The sequence below is a fragment of the Pseudophryne corroboree genome, chromosome 1, assembly GCF_028390025.1.
Source record: "Pseudophryne corroboree isolate aPseCor3 chromosome 1, aPseCor3.hap2, whole genome shotgun sequence".
NCBI lineage: Eukaryota > Metazoa > Chordata > Amphibia > Anura > Myobatrachidae > Pseudophryne > Pseudophryne corroboree.
This window is the reverse complement of record NC_086444.1, coordinates 1046012284-1046032178: the sequence shown is the minus strand read 5'-3', so window position 1 is coordinate 1046032178 and position 19895 is coordinate 1046012284. Positions and strand designations below refer to the sequence as shown.

At 43.4% G+C, this 19895-nt stretch overlaps 1 protein-coding gene across 2 annotated transcripts in view; it reads right to left on the bottom strand.

Annotated features, from left to right (window-relative positions):
* The window catches only part of MTUS1 (microtubule associated scaffold protein 1), a 460214-nt gene extending 446437 nt beyond the window's left edge, over positions 1 to 13777 (bottom strand). Inside the window, exon 1 of one of the 2 annotated variants that reach the window (XM_063920828.1) lies at positions 13677 to 13777. The gene's annotated coding sequence lies outside the window, so the exon portion shown is untranslated. The remainder of the gene's footprint in view (positions 1 to 13676) is intronic. The other variant, XM_063920830.1, reaches the window with a different exon arrangement.
* Positions 13778 to 19895: the final 6118 nt, after the last annotated feature.

Here is a 19895-nt window from a genome sequence, read left to right as displayed (position 1 = left end):
TTATGGCTCCCCTGTTCAACACGCCCCCGCTCCATTAAATCACACCCAGTAATCTCCCACTCATTAGACGTCTGGGATTTAGCTAATCGTAAATTCCACTTGGCACCGCTCCCTAGCCCTTTAATCCCGTTATTTGATAACCCCGTGTTTCAGCCAGGCCGTCACCCTAATGCCTTACCACATTGGTGGAAGGAGGGGATTAAACTATTAAATGATCAGACCTCAGACTCACTGTTTCCATCCTTTGCAGATCTACAATCTTAATTTGCTATGCCTCATACACTCGTCTTACAATACCTGCAGAGCAGACATTTCCACTCCACGCTTCTTACACAAATTAATCATAGGCCGTTAACTTCTTTGGAAGTCCTTGCAATGCACACGGACTCGGCTAAAGGACTTATTTCCACTATTTATAAATCACTTGTAACCCCAGAACAATTAGATAAGGAACCTCATGAAAGGGCGTGGGAATCGGATCTGGGGGAAACATTGGGGTAAATTCAATTCAGCAAGTTATGAATAGCGCCGGGAATTAGCTCCCGACGCTATTCAATTCTGCTGCTAGTTACCCGCAATTGTCGGGAATTCTTCTCATCTCCGGGGGATGAGAGAAGAAACCCGACAAAAGTGCTGCCTCGCGGCCGGCGCGAGGCTGATTCGGTCGGGAATCAGCCTCGCGCTGGGGAGTTAAGTCGGAGAATGCCCGTTCTCCCGACAATTCAACCTGTTTAGTCGGCAAGACTGGGACATCGCCGACTTAACTGGAGCTGAATTGAATAGCGCCGGGAGCTAATTCCCGGCACTATTCATAAGTTGCCGAATTGAAATGACCCCATTTGATTCTGAGGAGTGGACGGATATCTACACTAGCCTAGCATCATTTGTGTTCGAGCGAAGGAAAATGCGTACAAGCTCTTCTATAGATTGTATTATGTCCCCACCGACTTGCTAAAATGTTTCCAGACACATCTCCACTCTGTTGGAGATGTAAAACAATGGATGGCACATTCTTGCATATTTGGTGGGAATGCCCTAGACTACTCCCCCTTTGGAGGGAACTGGGATCCCTCTTTAGTTCGATCCTGGAGATCTCCATCCCCATGTGACCCAAGCACTTCCTTCTCTCTGTGTCAGTGCCTGGGGCCTCGCGATGTCAGACTAAATTGTTCACCCATATGGTCCTGGCAGCTAGATGTGCTATTGCATCGGCCTGGAAATCCAGAGGCTCCCACTCTGGGAGAAATTGTAGGGAAGATATGGCACATCTATACTATGGAATATATTACTAGCATTCTAAAGGGCTCTTCTGAGGCCTTTCTTAGGATCTGGGAACCATGGACGTCCTTTTTCAAGACCTCTCCACCTTTCCATTAATAGGGCTCGGCCCTATCGTAATCTCCAAACAATGTAAGTTACCACATAACGTTTTTTCGGCTCTTTCCGTTCGGACGGGGCCGGCCAGGTCACACCTCCCCTCAACATTCGGTATTTTACTACTTTTCTTCCCCTCCTCTTGCTTTTGATCTTGTGTCCCTGTCTTCCCTCTCTTCTTTTTCTCCCTCTGCCTCTCTTTCTATTCCTATACTGTCTCATAATATTTTGAAAATTGATGAGTATAAGTTTTGTCTAGATAAAATATGGGTCCACAGTACTTTGTTTACTTCAGTTCTTGATCGCCCCCAAGGGTATGTTCATTGTTTCTTTATGACTCTGCAAGAATATTTTGACACAATGCTATTGCTTGTTCCTGTATTGTATCTCATCTGCCTAATAAAAAATAATTAGAGAGATCTCCCCAGAGTGGCTCAATGATATTGAGGTCAGGAGACAGATGGCCACTCCAGAAACTTCACTTTATTCTGCTGTAGCCAATGACAGGTCGACTTGGCCTTGTGTTTTGGATCATTGTCATGTTGGAACGTCCAAGTACGTCCCATGCGCAGCTTCCGGGAGGATGAGTGCAAATTTTCCTCCAGTATTTTCTGATAACATGCTGCATTCATCTTGTCATCAACTTTGACCAAGTTTCCAGTGCCTTTGTAGCTCACACATCCCCCAAAACATCAGCGATCCACCTCAGTGTTTCACAGTAGGAATGGTGTACCTTTCTTCATAGGCCTTGTTGACTCCATTACAAATGTAACATTTATGGTTGTGGCCAAAAAGTTAAATTTTGGTCTCATCACTCCAAATGACTTTGTTCCAGAAGTTTTGAGGCTTGTCTCTGTGCTGTTTGGAGTATTGTAATCGGGATGCTTTGTGGCATTTGCTTAGTAATGGCTTTCTTCTGGCGACTCGACCATGCAGACCATTTTTCTTCAAATGCCTCCTTATTGTGCATCTTGAAATAACCACACCACTTTTTTTCAGCTGAAGTTATTTGTGGATTTTTCTTTGCATCCCGAATAATTTTCCTGGCAGTTGTGGCTGAAATTTTTGTTGGTCTACCTGACCGTGATTTGGTTTCCACAGAATGCCTCATTTTCCACTTCTTAATTAGAGTTTGAACACTGCTGATTGGCATTCTCAATTGCTTGGATATCTTTTTATATCCCTTTCCTGTTTTACACAGTTCAATTACCTTTTCCCGCAGATCCTTTGACAATTCTTTTGCTTTTCACATGACTCAGAATCCAGACACGTCAGTGCAGCACTGGATGAAAGATGCAAGGGTCTTTCAGGAGTCCAGAAACTCACTGACCTTTTATACACACACACTGATTACAAGCAAACAGATCACAGGTGAGGATGATTACCTTTAGTAGCCATTTAAACCCATTTGTGCCAACTTGTGTGCATGTTATCAGGCCAAAATCTCCAGGGTATGTAAACTTTTGATCAGGGTCATTTGGGTAGTTTCTGTTGTCATTATGGATTTAAAAAGAGTAAACACAGTTGTTTGACAATAAATGGCATCACCCAACCACTAACCATGAGTGAAAGAAAAGTTTGTGAGTTATCATTCATATTATCTGGCAAGAAAATCACAAATTCATTGCTAGGGTATGTAAACTTATGAGCACAACTGTATATATCTATCTTATTCCAGAGATCCCATATGTTATCGCACGATTGCAAGTCCGTTTTCGGCCAATACAATTGGCCTCTAATTGGACAGCGTGATAATGACCATTGGTCAAAAATCGCAATATTAGGCTATTTAAATTGATTGCCTCTAATTGGATACCTCCCTAGGATGGCAGATTTATTAAATACATTTGTTAAAATATGCCCCCCCCAAAAAAAACTAGCGAGAACAAGAATACAAAAAAAAAAAAACGGCAAGGCATGTCAAAGTCATTGAAAAGTTACAGATTATACTATGCCTATATTAGCTAGATTTTATCTGAAACAGACGTTTTCCCACAGAAAACCTACAAAATAAAACAAAAAATAAAAGCCATGCGTTGGTATAAACTTCCTATGTCTGGTCGTTATTTATTGCAGAGTGTCCTACCTTCACAGCCCATTATGTTACATTCAGTTATGCCAACATGACAAACACAGGACATAATGGGTACCTTACAAAGGTCTAGTTGATTTAACTTTAAAAACTTAGAATACGGTTGCCCTGTAATTTACAGCTGCAGAATGCAGGTAGATGTAGTCCATCTTCAGGAAGGAAACCCATTACTCCAAACACTGGAGGCAAAATGACACCTAAAATTCCAAGCGCCTTTCTCTACCAGCGCTATGGGCACTGGCGAAACTATAATGGGTGCAGTGTGTACTGTGCACACGGTCCCCTGTGAAAATGGTGCATTGCCATTTTCACGGAGTTCTGCGCATGCACAGTAGAGTCTGAGCAATCTAGAGCTCAGACTCTACAGCCCTCCAGGGAGAGAGGAGGGGGCCCGAACGGAGGAGGCTGGACACGGGCCTCCACCTCTCTTAAAGCGCCCTTGGTTATGGAACTTCTGAATCAATCTATCCCGTTTTAATCTGGCTTCATTTAAATAAAGTTAATAACTTGCAATTTATTTCTGAAAAACTAACTAGCAAAGTGTGACCTTTCCTGTTTTTCAACAAAACATCCTTTTAAATACTTATAAAAGATCCTTTCCTCTCCTCTAATGCTAGTGACTACAATCTCTACCTAGACATTGACACTTTGGGGGTATCCAATTAGCCATGGAAAAAAAAGTGTGTGTTTATTATCAATTATATTTTTTTCGGGCTATCCACAAAAAAACACAGACCTACGTGTTTTCACAACCACGAATGAGGTAACAAAAAAGGCTTTTTATCACAGATTTGGTTTCGCCTGCCTGATGCAGAAAAAAAAAAAAAAAAAACTCACTGATAAATGCCATTATCCGGGCTAACTGGATAGCCCCAAGCAAGGTAATCTGCAGTAGTAATTTACCACGGCTAACAGGATACCACCCTTTGCAGGATAAAATCAACCACCTGTTTCCACTCATGCTCATAGCTCCGATCACCTTTAATAGCATTTTTGATGCATAGAACTTCATGATTACATAAAGAACAAAAGGATGATGTACAGAATGTCAACACCGTAATATCGTAATGGTCTGAATGGTGTCATGGACATAATTGTCAACAGTCTGCATGTGGACATTGCATTTTGTCACCTTAACTGCAGACTAACCCTAACATTGTAGGTCGCCATTGTATCAGATGACAAACACAATGTCAACATTAAAAGTGTACACCTGGTCAACGTCAGCATTTTCACTGTCAACATCCAGATGATGTAGACATTCTCAATGTTGACATGACTACGTACCTAAGCAGAACAATTCAGCATCCAACTGGCTATTTACTGTAGAAACCACAACATTTTACAAGGTTTTGCTTCTTTATATAAACTTCTCTACAATGCTACGATCAATTCTAAATACTCCACCACTAACACTGTGGGCACAACTGCAAAAATATAATGTTGCAGAGCCTATAAGGCAAGTTACTAACCAGACCAATAGAAAGCCACCTCAGATGGGGTTGTGGAAGGACCACCTCCAGACTTATTTTAGCATGCCATACTAATAAAGCACATGAACACTCCAAACATTAAACCACTGAAAATGAAAAGGATCTAAAAAGTTGGGAGTTAAAGAGAAATAATAATCGAATCCAATTGCTGATAAACATGAGAACGTAAAATCGGTCATCTAAAAAAAAAATGCTTTAAAAATATTGTCTGTGTGCTATACTTCAAGGCTAGCACCTACGCAAGGGTTACTTTCCATATTGAACTAACCATACCATTGCCAACTGCATTCGGTTAATCATCAACTATGAATGTCTAAATACATGATTTGATCCAGAACCTGAATAGCTGCACTTTAGACACTAATTAGACAATTAAAATTGCACCATTTAATATTGATTATAGATGCAATTTAGTATTCCCACTGGGGGGGGGGGGATTTGCTCAGCTAAGTCAGGACAAGTAATATAACCATTAGTGGTCTTGTGCTTTCTACTTTATCTATCTCTAACAATGGTTATTTACCATTTTATTCTAGGTCATACCGGGAATTTCTAGGTGTGTGTTCATAGTATATGTTTTTTATTAAAACCATTTTCTGTATTAAATTACTGCGCCGACATTAAATAAAAGGATTATATAGCTGGTGCATGCAAGTCCTTCTCCATGTCCTGTACAAAAGCACCATTATTTCTGTTCAGGGCACCGCTGCTCCAGCTGTCACTACTCATCTTCACAGATACATGTTCAGTCCTTATATTCCAAACACACCAGGCATTGGCAAAAGTGCACTCGGACTCCCAAGCACACTAGAAGAATTTGGGCTCACTTGTGGGCTTCTACTGCATGTAATATTTAAAACTATTCCTATCGAGCTGACCTTTCCCTCCCCAAAGTCTTCGATCAAAACCCCTGTCTACTGTCAGTACTCAAGCTCCTGTCACCTCTTCACTATCCTCCGATTCCTTCGTATGTCTATCTACAGCTCTCTCAATCCTCGACTTACAACACACTCCACATATAAAATGTAATCTATACCTCAGGATATCACCTCCCTTTGCACCATAATCTCCCTTCCCAACCAGCACCTTCCTTCAGCCTTCCCATCTATCCCTTCCATCTTGACAACCCTGACTGATTTATGTTGATAAAGTAACAGTGCATGTTGTCCATATTTCCTTGCTGGAGCACAGGTGTAGTGTTTACGGTCTTGCACATATTAAAAGAACCACATGTGGTTCCAATTATTCAACTTGTGATTCTATGAGGAGACCTGGAAAACATGCACTGTTAGTGTTCCCCGAGGACTGAAGTTGGGAAATATTGGGCACGGTTCAATTAGAAGACCGTTGAATAGCACCAGACTTAAGTGCCTGGCGTCACGCTGTTTCTGCCGCGCTAAGGGCAGAAATGGGCATCGCGCCGGCACTTTCGGCAGATTTCTGCTCGCACCCCTCCAGGGATGTGAGAAGAAATCATGTTGTCGGGTGTCTCAGGACGCTGTATAGAAGAAGCTAATTTGCAGCGCTATTCAAGAGTCTTCGAATTGAATCATGCCCATTGCTGGCCTGGGCATTGACAGTTAGTCCCCCCCTTGCTTCTTCAATAGCCTGCACTCCCATGGGAAATCTTTCCTCTGGAGGTATGAGCATGGCTGCAAGGATTCACATCCATTCAGCCTAGAGCATTAGTGAGGTGTGCAAGGATGATGGGCAATAATGGCTGACACGCGATCTGAGTTACATTCCATCTCAAAGGTGTTGGTGTTGGTTGAGGTCACATCATCCAGAAACCAGCATCCTGGCATTAGCCAAATGCACATTCTTCTGTCACACTACCAAACGGTGACCCTGATTTGTCACACCAGAGAACACTGTGTCCCAGCTCCGGAGTCCAATACTAGTGTGCATTCCAACACTCCAGGTGGTGTGTGCGGCTGCTCACCCATGGAAACACCATTTACGGGCAAATACTAACTAGCAGAAGTGCTCACATACTTCCGGCCATGTAGAGTATACAGTATCACTTCATAAACACACACCTTTTATGTACAGCATGCCTTTATAAAAAAAAATAAAAAAAGACCTTTGAAAATCAAAGCGTTAATGTGACATGTATGAGAATACAAATGAAAACCATGTGGCACAGCAGCCTATGGCAGAGCTACAAGGACAGACTTCAGGAGTGAACAAGTCCTTTAAGAAGAAGGAAAATAAATAAGTGACTGAACAGCTGAGAGCAGAGCTTGAAGGCAGATACGTGACAGCGCGTACAGTACATTGGATAACCTGTCAGATACATTCCTAAGGCAGAGGGCAGCAAGAGAAAAGGACAAGCGTAGACAGACCCAAGACATGCAGAGAACAGACCAAAAACACATTTCATACAGGTTTAGGTTATTCTGTACAGAAACCCCCCAAAAAAAGTTCTATGGTGCAGGTCATCTCTATTACTTTTACTGTGACATAGCGCACTAATCTCCTTCAATCATGCAATTCTGGATTTTACCGCCTCACACCAACTTCAGCTGATAACAATTAACAGATCAGGAGATAAATGGGTTGATTTCATGAACGGTAACTTTGACTGATGGATTCAAAGAGGCAACAGTAAAAACAAGGCAGACATTTTTTATTTTCTGTCTCTTACTCCATCAGACTAAAGATGCCAAATCACTGGTGACAAAATGCAGGTTAGCAAATCCACCACATTCCCTTTGGCCAACAGCTCACGAGATAATGAGACATTCATGTGTAAAATCTAACTAAGGCTGGTTACAAACTTACCAATGTGCACCCGGCGGATCATCGGCAAGTGTGTATACTCTATATCATTAACGTTGCGCACTCCCGCGGGTCGTTAACGAGGTAGAATATCTGTTTTCAACTTGAACTCTAAAGATATTGTACGAGACGGCATGCACCTGGATGTGGGTGCATGCAGTCACCGTCGAGAGAGACGAAAACAAAATCGTTCAGTTTGTACACACTGAATGATATTTTTTGCAGGGGAATCTTGCGCAATGTCACAGACATAGGCAAGAATAGAAATGAGGACCATATATGAGTTGGGAACCATGGTTCCCAAAGGGTTAAACGTGGATTTTGAAATAAAGTGGTTTCTATGAGATATTTTGAGTGACCAAATATAGGGGGTTCAGTAAAAAGGTGAAGTGATGGGGGATCCAACCTAATGCTGCATAAATGCTGAAGTTTAAAATGCATTGAAAAATAAGTCATTTATATAGGCTGATTTCTAATGGATTCTCTTCTCTTTGTGATCGTTTCCCCTCTTCACTAGAGACCACATCTTGTGTGCATTATAAAGTTTAACCACAACGTAAAAAGTGATTCAAGTTGGGAGCATTCAAGATCCATGTACACTATCAGAGCGAAAGAAATCCGATGCGTTCCAGCTCTCCGCATTCACTTCCTGTTTGCGTTCCATCTGCCCGGAAGTGCGTCACCGCTGGGTCCGTGAGGAGGGACGGCAGGTCGTTTGTGTCTGGGAACGCGATGTGCATGCCGCGGGACCTGGATTACAGAGGGACAGTGACGGATGTACACCTAAGATTACCGGAAGTGTTTGGACGGGAGGTCTCTGGGACAGCATCGAAACCATGGACCTTTAATCCAGTTTAGGGACAATGCCCCTAATTGAAAGCTATAGAGGTAGTCTGTATTGAGAAATCCATGACGGACTTTCTATTTCACCAATTAGGATGTAAATGGTCTTTTTATGATTAAGTTTTTATCTTATTTATGATTTGGATGTATATTGATGAATGGATTCACAATGTAAACAATGTATATAAATTGGAGAACATAATTATGTATTTTGGGTGGGATAGACTGTTGTTGTTCTCCCATTGGTTGAGAAGAAGAAAGGAAGAGCTCAGTGGGGTTTAAAAGGCCGACTGGGTGAGTCCTACAATATGCCCTGAGGAAGGATTGGCTTATCCGAAACGCGTTGGCACCAGTGTTTTTAACTTTGGGTGGTAAGGTTTTCCTACACCTAATATTTTATTTTTATTTTAAGGATCATTTATTGGAGGGATCTCAAAATTCCCCCGGTTTTGGACTATTGGGAAGTATTTCCCTGATTTGTCTCCTAGGGGAGTATTGGAGGAAAAACCCAGGCTGCCTTTTGGTGGGATTCCATTTGTTTTTGTTTTCTACTTTTCCAATGTGCTGCTATATGGTTAAGGTGTTTTATTTGGAATAAAAAATTTTTTTAAATACCACCATTTCCTGATGGACTTCCTGATATCCACCTCATAAGCACTTAAGGATCATTTGTTCTGAGGAAGGACGTGACTGTTCTATAGGAGGGGTCCAAGGAAGGATACGTTGGAAAGAAACCTTTCAAGGAATATAGGGCCTAACTATAAGGTGAGCGTCACGTTGAAGGGGGAGGGTAATCCCTTGCTGTGTGAATATAAAGTGATATAAGAAGATCTGAATAAAGAAACCTTTCAAGGCACACAGGGCTCCTTATTAAGGTGAGCGTCCGTACTAAGGGAGAGAGCGATCCCATGTGAAACTAGAGGTGGTGTGAAAGATACCTTTTGACGTACGTTCCCCTTAAGAGGAGGTCAGTCCAGAGGTGCGAACCTGTTAGAAGAAATTACTGTTTGAACATCAAAGAAATACATGAGGAGTTTTTGGCTATGTTGTAGCGCTTGTGAACTACTCCAAGTTTTGGTTTGTATGTGAATTGGGGAGTGGTGATCCTAGGGAGGCAGTGCAAAGCAGCTACAGGGCGCAAGTTATACCACTCTTGCTTTTGTCTAAGTGTGTACCCAGCCTAACTCAAAAATGAATCTCAGGCCTTATAATATGCTTCACAGGATTTTTACATTCATAATTATTTTTCTTATTGAGTTTACGTGAAATTAAAATTATGGGGATATGAAAAAATTAAAAATGGAGGACAAGGAAAAAAACAAAAACACAAGGGAGATGAGAGACAGGTCACCCACAGGCTTACAAAGATGCAATAAACCAGACGTTACAAAATATATACATCAGGCATCTAATTCCACCACAGTGGATTCACTGAAGTTTAAGGAGGGGGGACTTCATGGAATATAATGTGCAGGGGGGGGCACATATCCTGTACGTGCCATGGGGTCACTTCCTAATGTGAGATAATAGGGCCGTAGAGTAAGGACCCTCTCTAGCCTCCATCTCGAAATGAAATGGAGTTTTGGAAATAACCTTTGAAAATGGAGGGAGGGAGATTTCCGGTGTTGGGCGATAGTGGTCCTGGCAGATATTAAAATGTAACCAAGGACATAATGGGCAGATTTAGGAACAGTGGTGTGGGCTGGGATTAAGGGGAGGCCTAAAACATCCTGTATAAGGGAAAACAATTTCATCCAAAAAAGGCGTAAAAATATGCAAGTTCCAGAAAAACAAGTAAAGTGGTACCATCAGAATGGCAGAGATGCAAGCAGTTTGGAAATCGCAGGCCATATCTTATGTAATTTAGAGGAAGTCAAATACAATCTATTTCAGAGTTTAACATGCGTTTTGGTATGATTGGTGCACTTAGAGGAGAAAGAAGAAAGATTCATTGATTCCCACTGTTTAAGGGTGAAAGTACATTGAGGGTCAGTTTCCCAAGCTAAGCAGATGATTTATCCATCAAGTCTAGGGCCACAATAAACAGCACAAATAAGATATGGCACCACGGGAGGAGGAGGATCCAGTCTATCTACCTACAACATGATCCGGTGGTGTCTGAAACGCAGTGGGACCAGTATTCATTCTGTCAACCCAATGTTTAAGTTGGAGAATAGGACCAAGACGGGGAACCTAGACTGAATTTAACACAAAGGTCAGCTACTTTACAGTTTAATAAAATCCTATCATTTGATAGATACAGTAAATAGACAGTTGTGCCTGGACGATTTGGGGAATAGGGTGGATCAGTGGTTACCAAACATTCTTCAATAGTTAAATCGTAGAGTGTGTACCCAGCTTAAGAGACTGACTGTCCTTCTAGAAAATGAAGGTGAGTAGAATGGTGGCATTACAAACACCAGTGATATGCTGTAAACCCAAGCACATGATGTGTCCAGTGATGACCCACAGTGAGGAGCACACGCATAAATATACACTACAATTTCTATTTAAATTCAGTTGTGTGAAATGCAGACCATTAACTCATCTTCCTTCACTGTTTATACATTACTGTGACCTTTTGGTATGTCATAGTACATTCCTCTGGCATAAGAGCAATTCATACCTACCACAGTACAGTAGCTGAAACCCTATACAGGAAGAATGCATCCAGATACCATTCATGCAACTCGTAACTTGACCTCAACTTAACTATTAAAGGAGGTCTGGAAATATATATGGTAAGGGAGCACCGAGACACAACTTGTACTGAGCATGAGCTAGCGTACCACAGTGCCCGACATACAGTAAGCAACTTCCAGAAGAGGGCTATTCAGATACAGTAGTCCGTATTCAAACAGATTATTTTCAGCTTATTCGTCACAATGACAGGACATTTATATCTTCTCTTTATGAAAATACCTTTGCTCGTGTTACAGTATAAAACATGCCCATGCATAGGCCGTCTTCAGCCTTTAATGCAGACATGATTTATTATTAGAACCCAGTGTGAATAATCCAAACAACGGCACGCAATAAACCACAATTGTCTACAGCGGCGACTAGCTTTTTCTTACGACCAATACTCCGTGTACTGTAAAAGGAGTTTGAGAACTACCTTTTTTTTTTTTTCTTTTGCATTAGTTATTAGACAGTAGATATTTTTTTTACACATTGGCTCTCTTCAAGTTCACATATGTAAGAAACTAAAATTTAAAAAACATTAATAGCTCTCCAATACTAAACACTATGCACAAATGCATTCTGTTACAGGGTACTCTGGTGGATGGTGGCTTTTCTGCTGTTAAGCAACCACAAGTCCCAGCATACACAAGCAATCTTTAAAAAAAAAAAAAATTATCTCTAGATCTGACTTTTTTTTTGTAATTGTCCAATAAAATGCCTTTTGTACACTTAATGCAATTTAAAATGTTTTATATTCTGTATACAGGTTGAGTATCCCATATCCAAATATTCCGAAATACGGAATATTCCGAAATACGGACTTTTTTGAGGTAGAGTGAGATAGTGAAACCTTTGTTTTTTGATGGCTCAATGTACACAAACTTTGTTTAATACACAAAGTTGTTAATAATATTGTATTAAATGACCTTCAGGCAGTGTGTATAAGGTGTATATGAAACATAAATGAATTGTGTGAATGTAGACACACTTTGTTTAATGCACAAAGTTATAAAAAATATTGGCTAAAATGACCTTCAGGCTGTGTTTATAAGGTGTATATGTAACAAATGCATTCTGTGCTTAGACTTGGGTCCCATCACCATGATATCTCATTATGGTATGCAATTATTCCAAAATACGGAAAAATCCCATATCCAAAATACCTCTGGTGCCAAGCATTTTGGATAAGGGAGACTCAACCTGTATTGATGTATTAAAATCTAGAATTTAAAGTGTAAACTACATAAATTAGCGACATTACAGCGAAGCGTAAAACATGTAACGATTAAACTTTTTTAGCAAACAAAGGTCAGAAAACAGGATGCGAACGACGGGATCCTGGCAGTCGAATTACCAACGCCAGATTCCCCACAGCATGAAAAATGCCGGCGGTCGAAATCCCAACAGCCGCCCGATATTCCCTCTAGGGTGGTGGCCCATATAATAGTGATCCATATAATAGAGCGTCGAGCGAAGCTCGCCACCTAGCCCAAATCGCGGCAAGCGAGCCCATGAGGGGACACACTGCGCTTGAAGTCTGGATTTCTGCTGTCGGGATTCAGATGTCTGTATACTGACTGCCGGGATTTCATACTGAATCCCAGAAAGCTAGGTATGACGGTGTACCCAGATACACACACCCAACAGCAAAGGGGCCTGGAAAGCATTTAAAAATTCTGAAAACAAAAGTAACATATTAACATGAAGTTATTTGTAAATCATTAGTGCTGCACAATGAGGAGCAAATAAAAAATAAATAAAACACAACCCTGGTAGTAAACTGTCATTTGCAGATAACCAAGCATTTAGGAAGAGTGCACATTTCTAGAGTGAGACAAAGCTATCCTGAGTCCTGACAAGTACAGTAAGCCCTCATTCACCAGGCACCCCGCTAACCATATGCTCCCACTACAATCAGAGGGACGCAGCATCCCAGACACTCACTGAGCGGAGAAAGCAGGGACAGCAGTGCTGTCACAGCACCATTGTGTAGTGTATACAGCATGCATGCAGTAATCCGGGCTGCAGAGAGACAAGGGGCAGGGGATTACTTACATAATCGTAGGTAATAAATACCATTAAGCAAATACATATGTTAATAACATGAAGTGACTACATTGCCTAGTAAAATTATAATTAAAAGAAAAGAAACATAGAAAACTATAAGAAAATGTTACATTAAGCGGAAAACAAGGAAGAAATGGGAACGGAGAGTAAAATCAATCAGGCAAACTGAAGACTACCCCTAGGAACTGCTTGGGATACACATAAAGAACATAGACGCAAAGACCATGCACATAACGAGCACTGTGGCTGATGATGCTCTATGCATGAGCCCCACTCACTCCCCAGGTGTAACAGCCATGATAACGTGAGTGACACCTGCTCTTGCCGCCCCGGGTACATACACGTGTGTACTGCTGCGCTCAGCTTCCTCCTCCTGCTGCTGCTGCTGCTGCTGGTGGTCGTGGTCCAATCTCTGCAGAAGCCGGCAGCAGCGGTCACGCTGGGGGGAGAGGTCATTTAAATCACTTCTCCCGCTGGATCTCCTGCACCCCCTGCTGGTCACACCAGGGACACCCAATCTGAGGGTGAGGATGACACTGGTATCCTACAGTATTCGAGTCCTCAGTCCTGGATATCCATTTCCACTCCCTTCTTATCTTAATCGTTGTGTTACCATTGTGTTCCTTTAACTCTTGCCCTATCAGGCACACAATATAGAATGTTATGCTAGTGCTACGGTTCTGTCCCTTTATTAAATATTAAAAACAGGTTGAGTATCCCTTATCCAAAATGCTTGGGACCAGGGGTATTTTGGATATCGGATTTTTCCGTATTTTGGAATAATTGCATACCATAATGAGATATCATGGTGATGGGACCTAAATATAAGCACAGAATGCATTTATGTTACATATACACCTTATACACACAGCCTGAAGGTAATTTTAGACAATATTTTTTATAACTTTGTGCATTAAACAAAGTGTGTGTACATTCACACAATTCATTTATGTTTCATATACACCTTATACACACAGTCTAAAGGTCATTTAATACAATATTTTTTATAACTTTGTGTATTAAACAAAGTTTGTGTACATTGAGCCATCAGAAAACAAATGTTTCACTATCTCACTCTCACTCAAAAAAGTCCGTATTTCGGAATATTCCGTATTTCGGAATATTTGGATATGGGATACTCAACCTGTATTAACTATGATATTCACTGCAGTTTCAGGAAGGAGGCGCTATAAGGGCTGTAACACACTACCCGGTTTACACCGGATGGCAAAAAGCCGGATGTGTAATGTTGTGCACATGCGCAGCAGCGACGGCGGATAAAAAAAAACGTGTGTGAAAGCCTTCCGCTGTGCCGCTTTCATACACATCTATGCCATACTTGTCTACCTGACCCTCTCCATGAGGGAGAAAATGCTCTGTTCCTGGACTTTCCTGGTAATGTATGATTGCGATCACCTGTGGTGAAACACCTTTCTTATCAAGGGCGGGATGTACTATAAGACATCGCCGCCCCTCGCCAACTACCGCAGCGATACTAATTGCATATGTACTAACATATGCGATTAGTATCGCAATGCGGTATAGGAGGCCCCCGCGATGATGTCTGTGGTGGTCTGCGGGGGTCAGCGGAGGTCTCCGTCACCTCCCAGACCCGGGAGGTGACGTGCGCAGGGAGTCCCCGGGCTCCTCCTCCTCCCCCCTGCAGCCGGAAGGAGACAAGGCTGTGCTGCAGGAGAGAAGGAGGAGGGGGCCGCACCAGCAGCCTCTCAGGTATGCCGGGGGGAAGGGGGGGTCGTCGTGAGCGGGGCGGCGGCGGGATCCGGCGGCGGCGGTAAGAGTCCCATAGGCTTCTATAGGGTATCGCCATAAAAAGATGGCGATACCCTATGGGGCAAAAACGCGGCGGTCGGAGGTTAGTACATATGAAAATGCGGTAAAACGGGGGCTTTACCGCATTTTCCCTTTAGTAAATCCCGCCCCAATTAACTAGCTCACCACAGGTGATGGCAATCATACATTACCAGGAAAGTCCAGGAACAGAGCATTTTCTCCCTCATGGAGAGGGTCAGGTAGGCAAGTATGATCTATGCCGGTGACCGCAGAAGCTATTGTTCCACCTGCACAGCGGCTAGGGAGTGGGGATTGTTGATGCTGGAGGGACATAGGATGCTGCAGTAAAAGGATTTTTTTCCCCCTATCTACAGCGCTTCATACCCTCCAACTGTACCTTTTTGGCAGGTACAGTACCTTTTTATTATGGTCTGTACCGATTTCTGGCTCTCCAAACTTCCATTGAAAGCATAAGAAAATGGGCGTGGCCAAGTGCCTTTACCCATGGCCACGCCCCCTTTTAGAATTTGTGCCGATTGTTATGTGTAACTTGTTGGAAGGTATGTTGCTGCAGATGCAGTGGGACTATCAGCTCCATCAGCCCAATTTTTAATCCTGCTCTGGGAACACATAGCAGCCAAAGGGCAGAGCCTCCCATTGGATGTAACCTGTGTGGGAGGGTGTTTCTCGCCCAATCAGATGTGGACTGGGTGTGATAGACCTGTTGCTAACCCAGTGAGAGCTCCTAGCCACGCCCAGCGTTATCCACATAGTCACAGAGTGACAGATCTGGGCTATTATATAGGACAGAGGTTCTCAAACTCGGTCCTCGGGGGCCCACACAGTGCATGTTTTGCAGGTAACCCAGCAGGTGCACAGGTGTATTAATTACTCACTGACACATTTTAAAAGGTCCACAGGTGGAGCTAATTATTCCACTTGCGATTCTGTGAGGAGACCTGCAAAACATGCACTGTGTGGGCCCCCGAGGACCGAGTTTGAGAACCTCTGATATAGGAGATTGTCAATATCATGATGCATGATGTCTTTGTACTTTGGACTCCTGTTTCTTGAAAAAGCCTCTTTCAAGTTACTTCCAGCCCAGTTCTTTTCAAGAATTTTTCAAGAGAACAAGATGTAACTCCTTTTGTAAGAATATCTGCTGGGTTTTCTTCATTAGAAACGTCTGTTACATTGACGAACATTCTCAACAAGTTCCTGAATAAAGTGGTGTTTAATTTCGATATGCTTTGATCTCCTATGATGCTTGGTGCTATGTGAGAGATCGTCTGCTCCCCTGTTGTCACATTCTGTATTGACCTTCTCTCCCATGTTTGTGACTTGCAGTTCTAGCAGGGTTTCTTATAATAGAAGGCTTCTTTAGCTGATTCTGTCAGGGCCATGTATTCTGCCTCTGTAGTGGACAGTGCTACTGTGGACTGCTTCTGACTTGCCCAGTCATGTTCATCTGCTCTCCAGTCAGCTTTGCAGTATGACATACCTCCCAACTTTGAACTTGGGCCCTCATTCCGAGTTGTTCGCTCGTTGCCGATTTTCTCTATATTGCGATTAGTCGCTTACTGCGCATGCGCATGGTTCGCAGAGCGCATGCGCTTAGTTATTTTACTCAAAAGTTAGGTATTTTACTCACGGCATTACGAGGATTTTTCTTCGTTCTGGTGATCGGAGTGTGATTGACAGGAAGTGGGTGTTTCTGGGCGGAAACTGGCCGTTTTATGGGTGTGTGTGAAAAAACGCTGCCGTTTCTGGGAAAAACGCGGGAGTGGCTGGAGAAACGGGGGGGTGCCTGGGCGAACGCTGGATTTGTTTGTGACGTCAAACCAGGAACGAAACTGACTGAACTGATCGCAGTGGCAGAGTAAGTCTCGAGCTATTCAGAAACTGCTAAGAAATTTCTATTCGCAATTTTGCAAATCTTTCGTTCGCAATTCTGCTAAGCTAAGATACACTCCCAGAGGGCGGCGGCTTAGCGTGTGCAATGCTGCTAAAAGCAGCTAGCGAGCGAACAACTCGGAATGAGGGCCTTGGTGCAAGCGGGACACACGCGCACTGAAAAGGGCGTGGCCAAATAAAAGGGGCGTGGCTTTGCGGGGAGACCCGCGATCGCGAGCCACGCCCCTATTTTTGTCACTAAGGGGGCATGCCCAGCGCTCTGTGAGCCGCTGGCACGCCCCCTCTCCCTCGGACTCCAGTGAATAGACGCTGTGCACATGCGCACAGCGTCTATTCACCACTGCTCTGCTAAGCAGGGCAGCGAGAGACAGAGACTCCCAACTGCCCCCCCCCCACCGCGGGACACTGCGGCCCGCGGGTGGGACAGCGGGACAGTCCCCAAAAAACGGGACTGTCCCGCGAAAATCGGGACAGTTGGGAGGTATGGTATGACTCCAACCTAACTTTCCTGACCTGCTAAATACCAACTTCAAGGAGGGTGTCCCTTTCAAATACTGATGGATTCTTTTTTCTGCTGTCCACTGTGGCCTCCCTGGGTTTAAGGCGAATTGGCTCTTCTTACTCACAGTATCTAGGCGCATCCCAATACCAGCATACATTAGACGTCCAATGGCAAAGTGGTATGGAACATTCTTCATGTCTTCACCTTCCATTTTATCTTTTAGGGACATCTCTTTTGTGAGTTTTGTGCCATTATCGAAGGGTGTACTTTAGTGATGTGCACCGGACATTTTTCGGGTTTTGTGTTTTGGTTTTGGATTCGGTTCCGAGGCCGTGTTTTGGATTCGGACGTGTTTTGGCAAAAACCTCCCTGAAAATTTTTTGTCGGATTCGGGTGTGTTTTGGATTCGGGTGTTTTTTTTAAAAAAAAACCCTCAAAAACAGCTTAAATCATAGAATTTGGGGGTCATTTTGATCCCATAGTATTATTAACCTCAATAACCATAATTTCCACTCATTTCCAGTCTATTCTGAACACCTCACACCTCACAATATTATTTTTAGTCCTAAAATTTGCACCGAGGTCGCTGGATGACTAAGCTAAGCGACCCAAGTGGCCGACACAAACACCTGGCCCATCTAGGAGTGGCACTGCAGTGTCAGACAGGATGGCAGATTTAAAAAATAGTCCCCAAACAGCACATGATATAAAAAAAAAGAGGTGCAATGAGGTAGCTGTGTGACTAAGCTAAGCGACCAAAGTGGCCAACACAAACACCTGGCCCATCTAGGAGTGGCACTGCAGTGTCAGACAGGATGGCAGATTTAAAAAATAATCCCCAAACAGCACATGATGCAAAGAAAAAAAGAGGTGCAATGAGGTAGCTGTGTGACTAAGCTAAGCGACCCAAGTGGCGACACAAACACCTGGCCCATCTAGGGGTGGCACTGCAGTGTCAGACAGGATGGCACTTCAAAAAATAGTCCCCAAACAGCACATGATGCAAAGAAAAAAAGAGGTGCACCAAGGTCGCTGGATGGCTAAGCTAAGCGACCCAAGTGGCCGACACAAACACCTGGCCCATCTATGAGTGGCACTGCAGTGTCAGACAGGATGGCAGATTTAAAAAATAGTCCCCAAACAGCACATGATGCAAAGAAAAAAATAGGTGCAATGAGGTAGCTGTGTGACTAAGCTAAGCGACCCAAGTGGCCGACACAAACACCTGGCCCATCTAGGAGTGGCACTGCAGTGTCAGACAGGATGGCAGATTTAAAAAATAGTCCCCAAACAGCACATAATACAAAGAAAAAAAGAGGTGCAATGAGGTAGCTGTGTGACTAAGCTAAGCGACCCAAGTGGCTGACACAAACACCTGGCCCATCTAGGAGTGGCACTGCAGTGTCAGACAGGATGGCACTTCAAAAAATAGTCCCAAACAGCACATGATGCAAAGAAAAAAAGAGGTGCACCAAGGTCGCTGGATGGCTAAGCTAAGCGACCCAAGTGGCCGACACAAACACCTGGCCCATCTAGGAGTGGCACTGCAGTGTCAGACAGGATGGCACTTCAAAAAATAGTCCACAAACAGCACATGATGCAAAGAAAAATGAAAGAAAAAAGAGGTGCAAGATGGAATTGTCCTTGGGCCCTCCCACCCACCCTTATGTTGTATAAACAGGACATGTACACTTTAACAAACCCATCATTTCAGCGACAGGGTCTGCCACACGACTGTGACTGAAATGACTGGTTGGTTTGGCCTCCACCAAAAAAGAAGCAATCAATCTCTCCTTGCACAAACTGGCTCTACAGAGGCAAGATGTCCACCTCCTCCTCATCCTCCGATTCCTCACCCCTTTCACTGTGTACACCCCCCCCTCACAGATGATTAATTCGTCCCCACTGGAATCCACCATCTCAGGTCCCTGTGTACTTTCTGGAGGCAATTGCTGGTGGATGTCTCCACGGAGGAATTGATTATAATTCATTTTGATGAACATCATCTTCTCCACATTTTCTGGAAGTAACCTCGTACGCCGATTGCTGACAAGGTGAGCGGCTGCACTAAACACTCTTTCGGAGAGGGGAGGCAACTTAGGTAAAATAAAGCCAGTTTGTGCAAGGGCCTCCAAATTGCCTCTTTTTCCTGCCAGTATACGTATGGACTGTCTGACGTGCCTACTTGGATGCGGTCACTCATACAATCCTCCACTATTCTTTCAATGGTGACAGATTCATATGCAGAGACAGTAGACGACTTGTCAGTAATCGTTGGCAGGTCCTTCAGTCCGGACCAGATGTCAGCACTCGCTCCAGACTGCCCTGCATCACTGCCAGCGGGTGGGCTCGG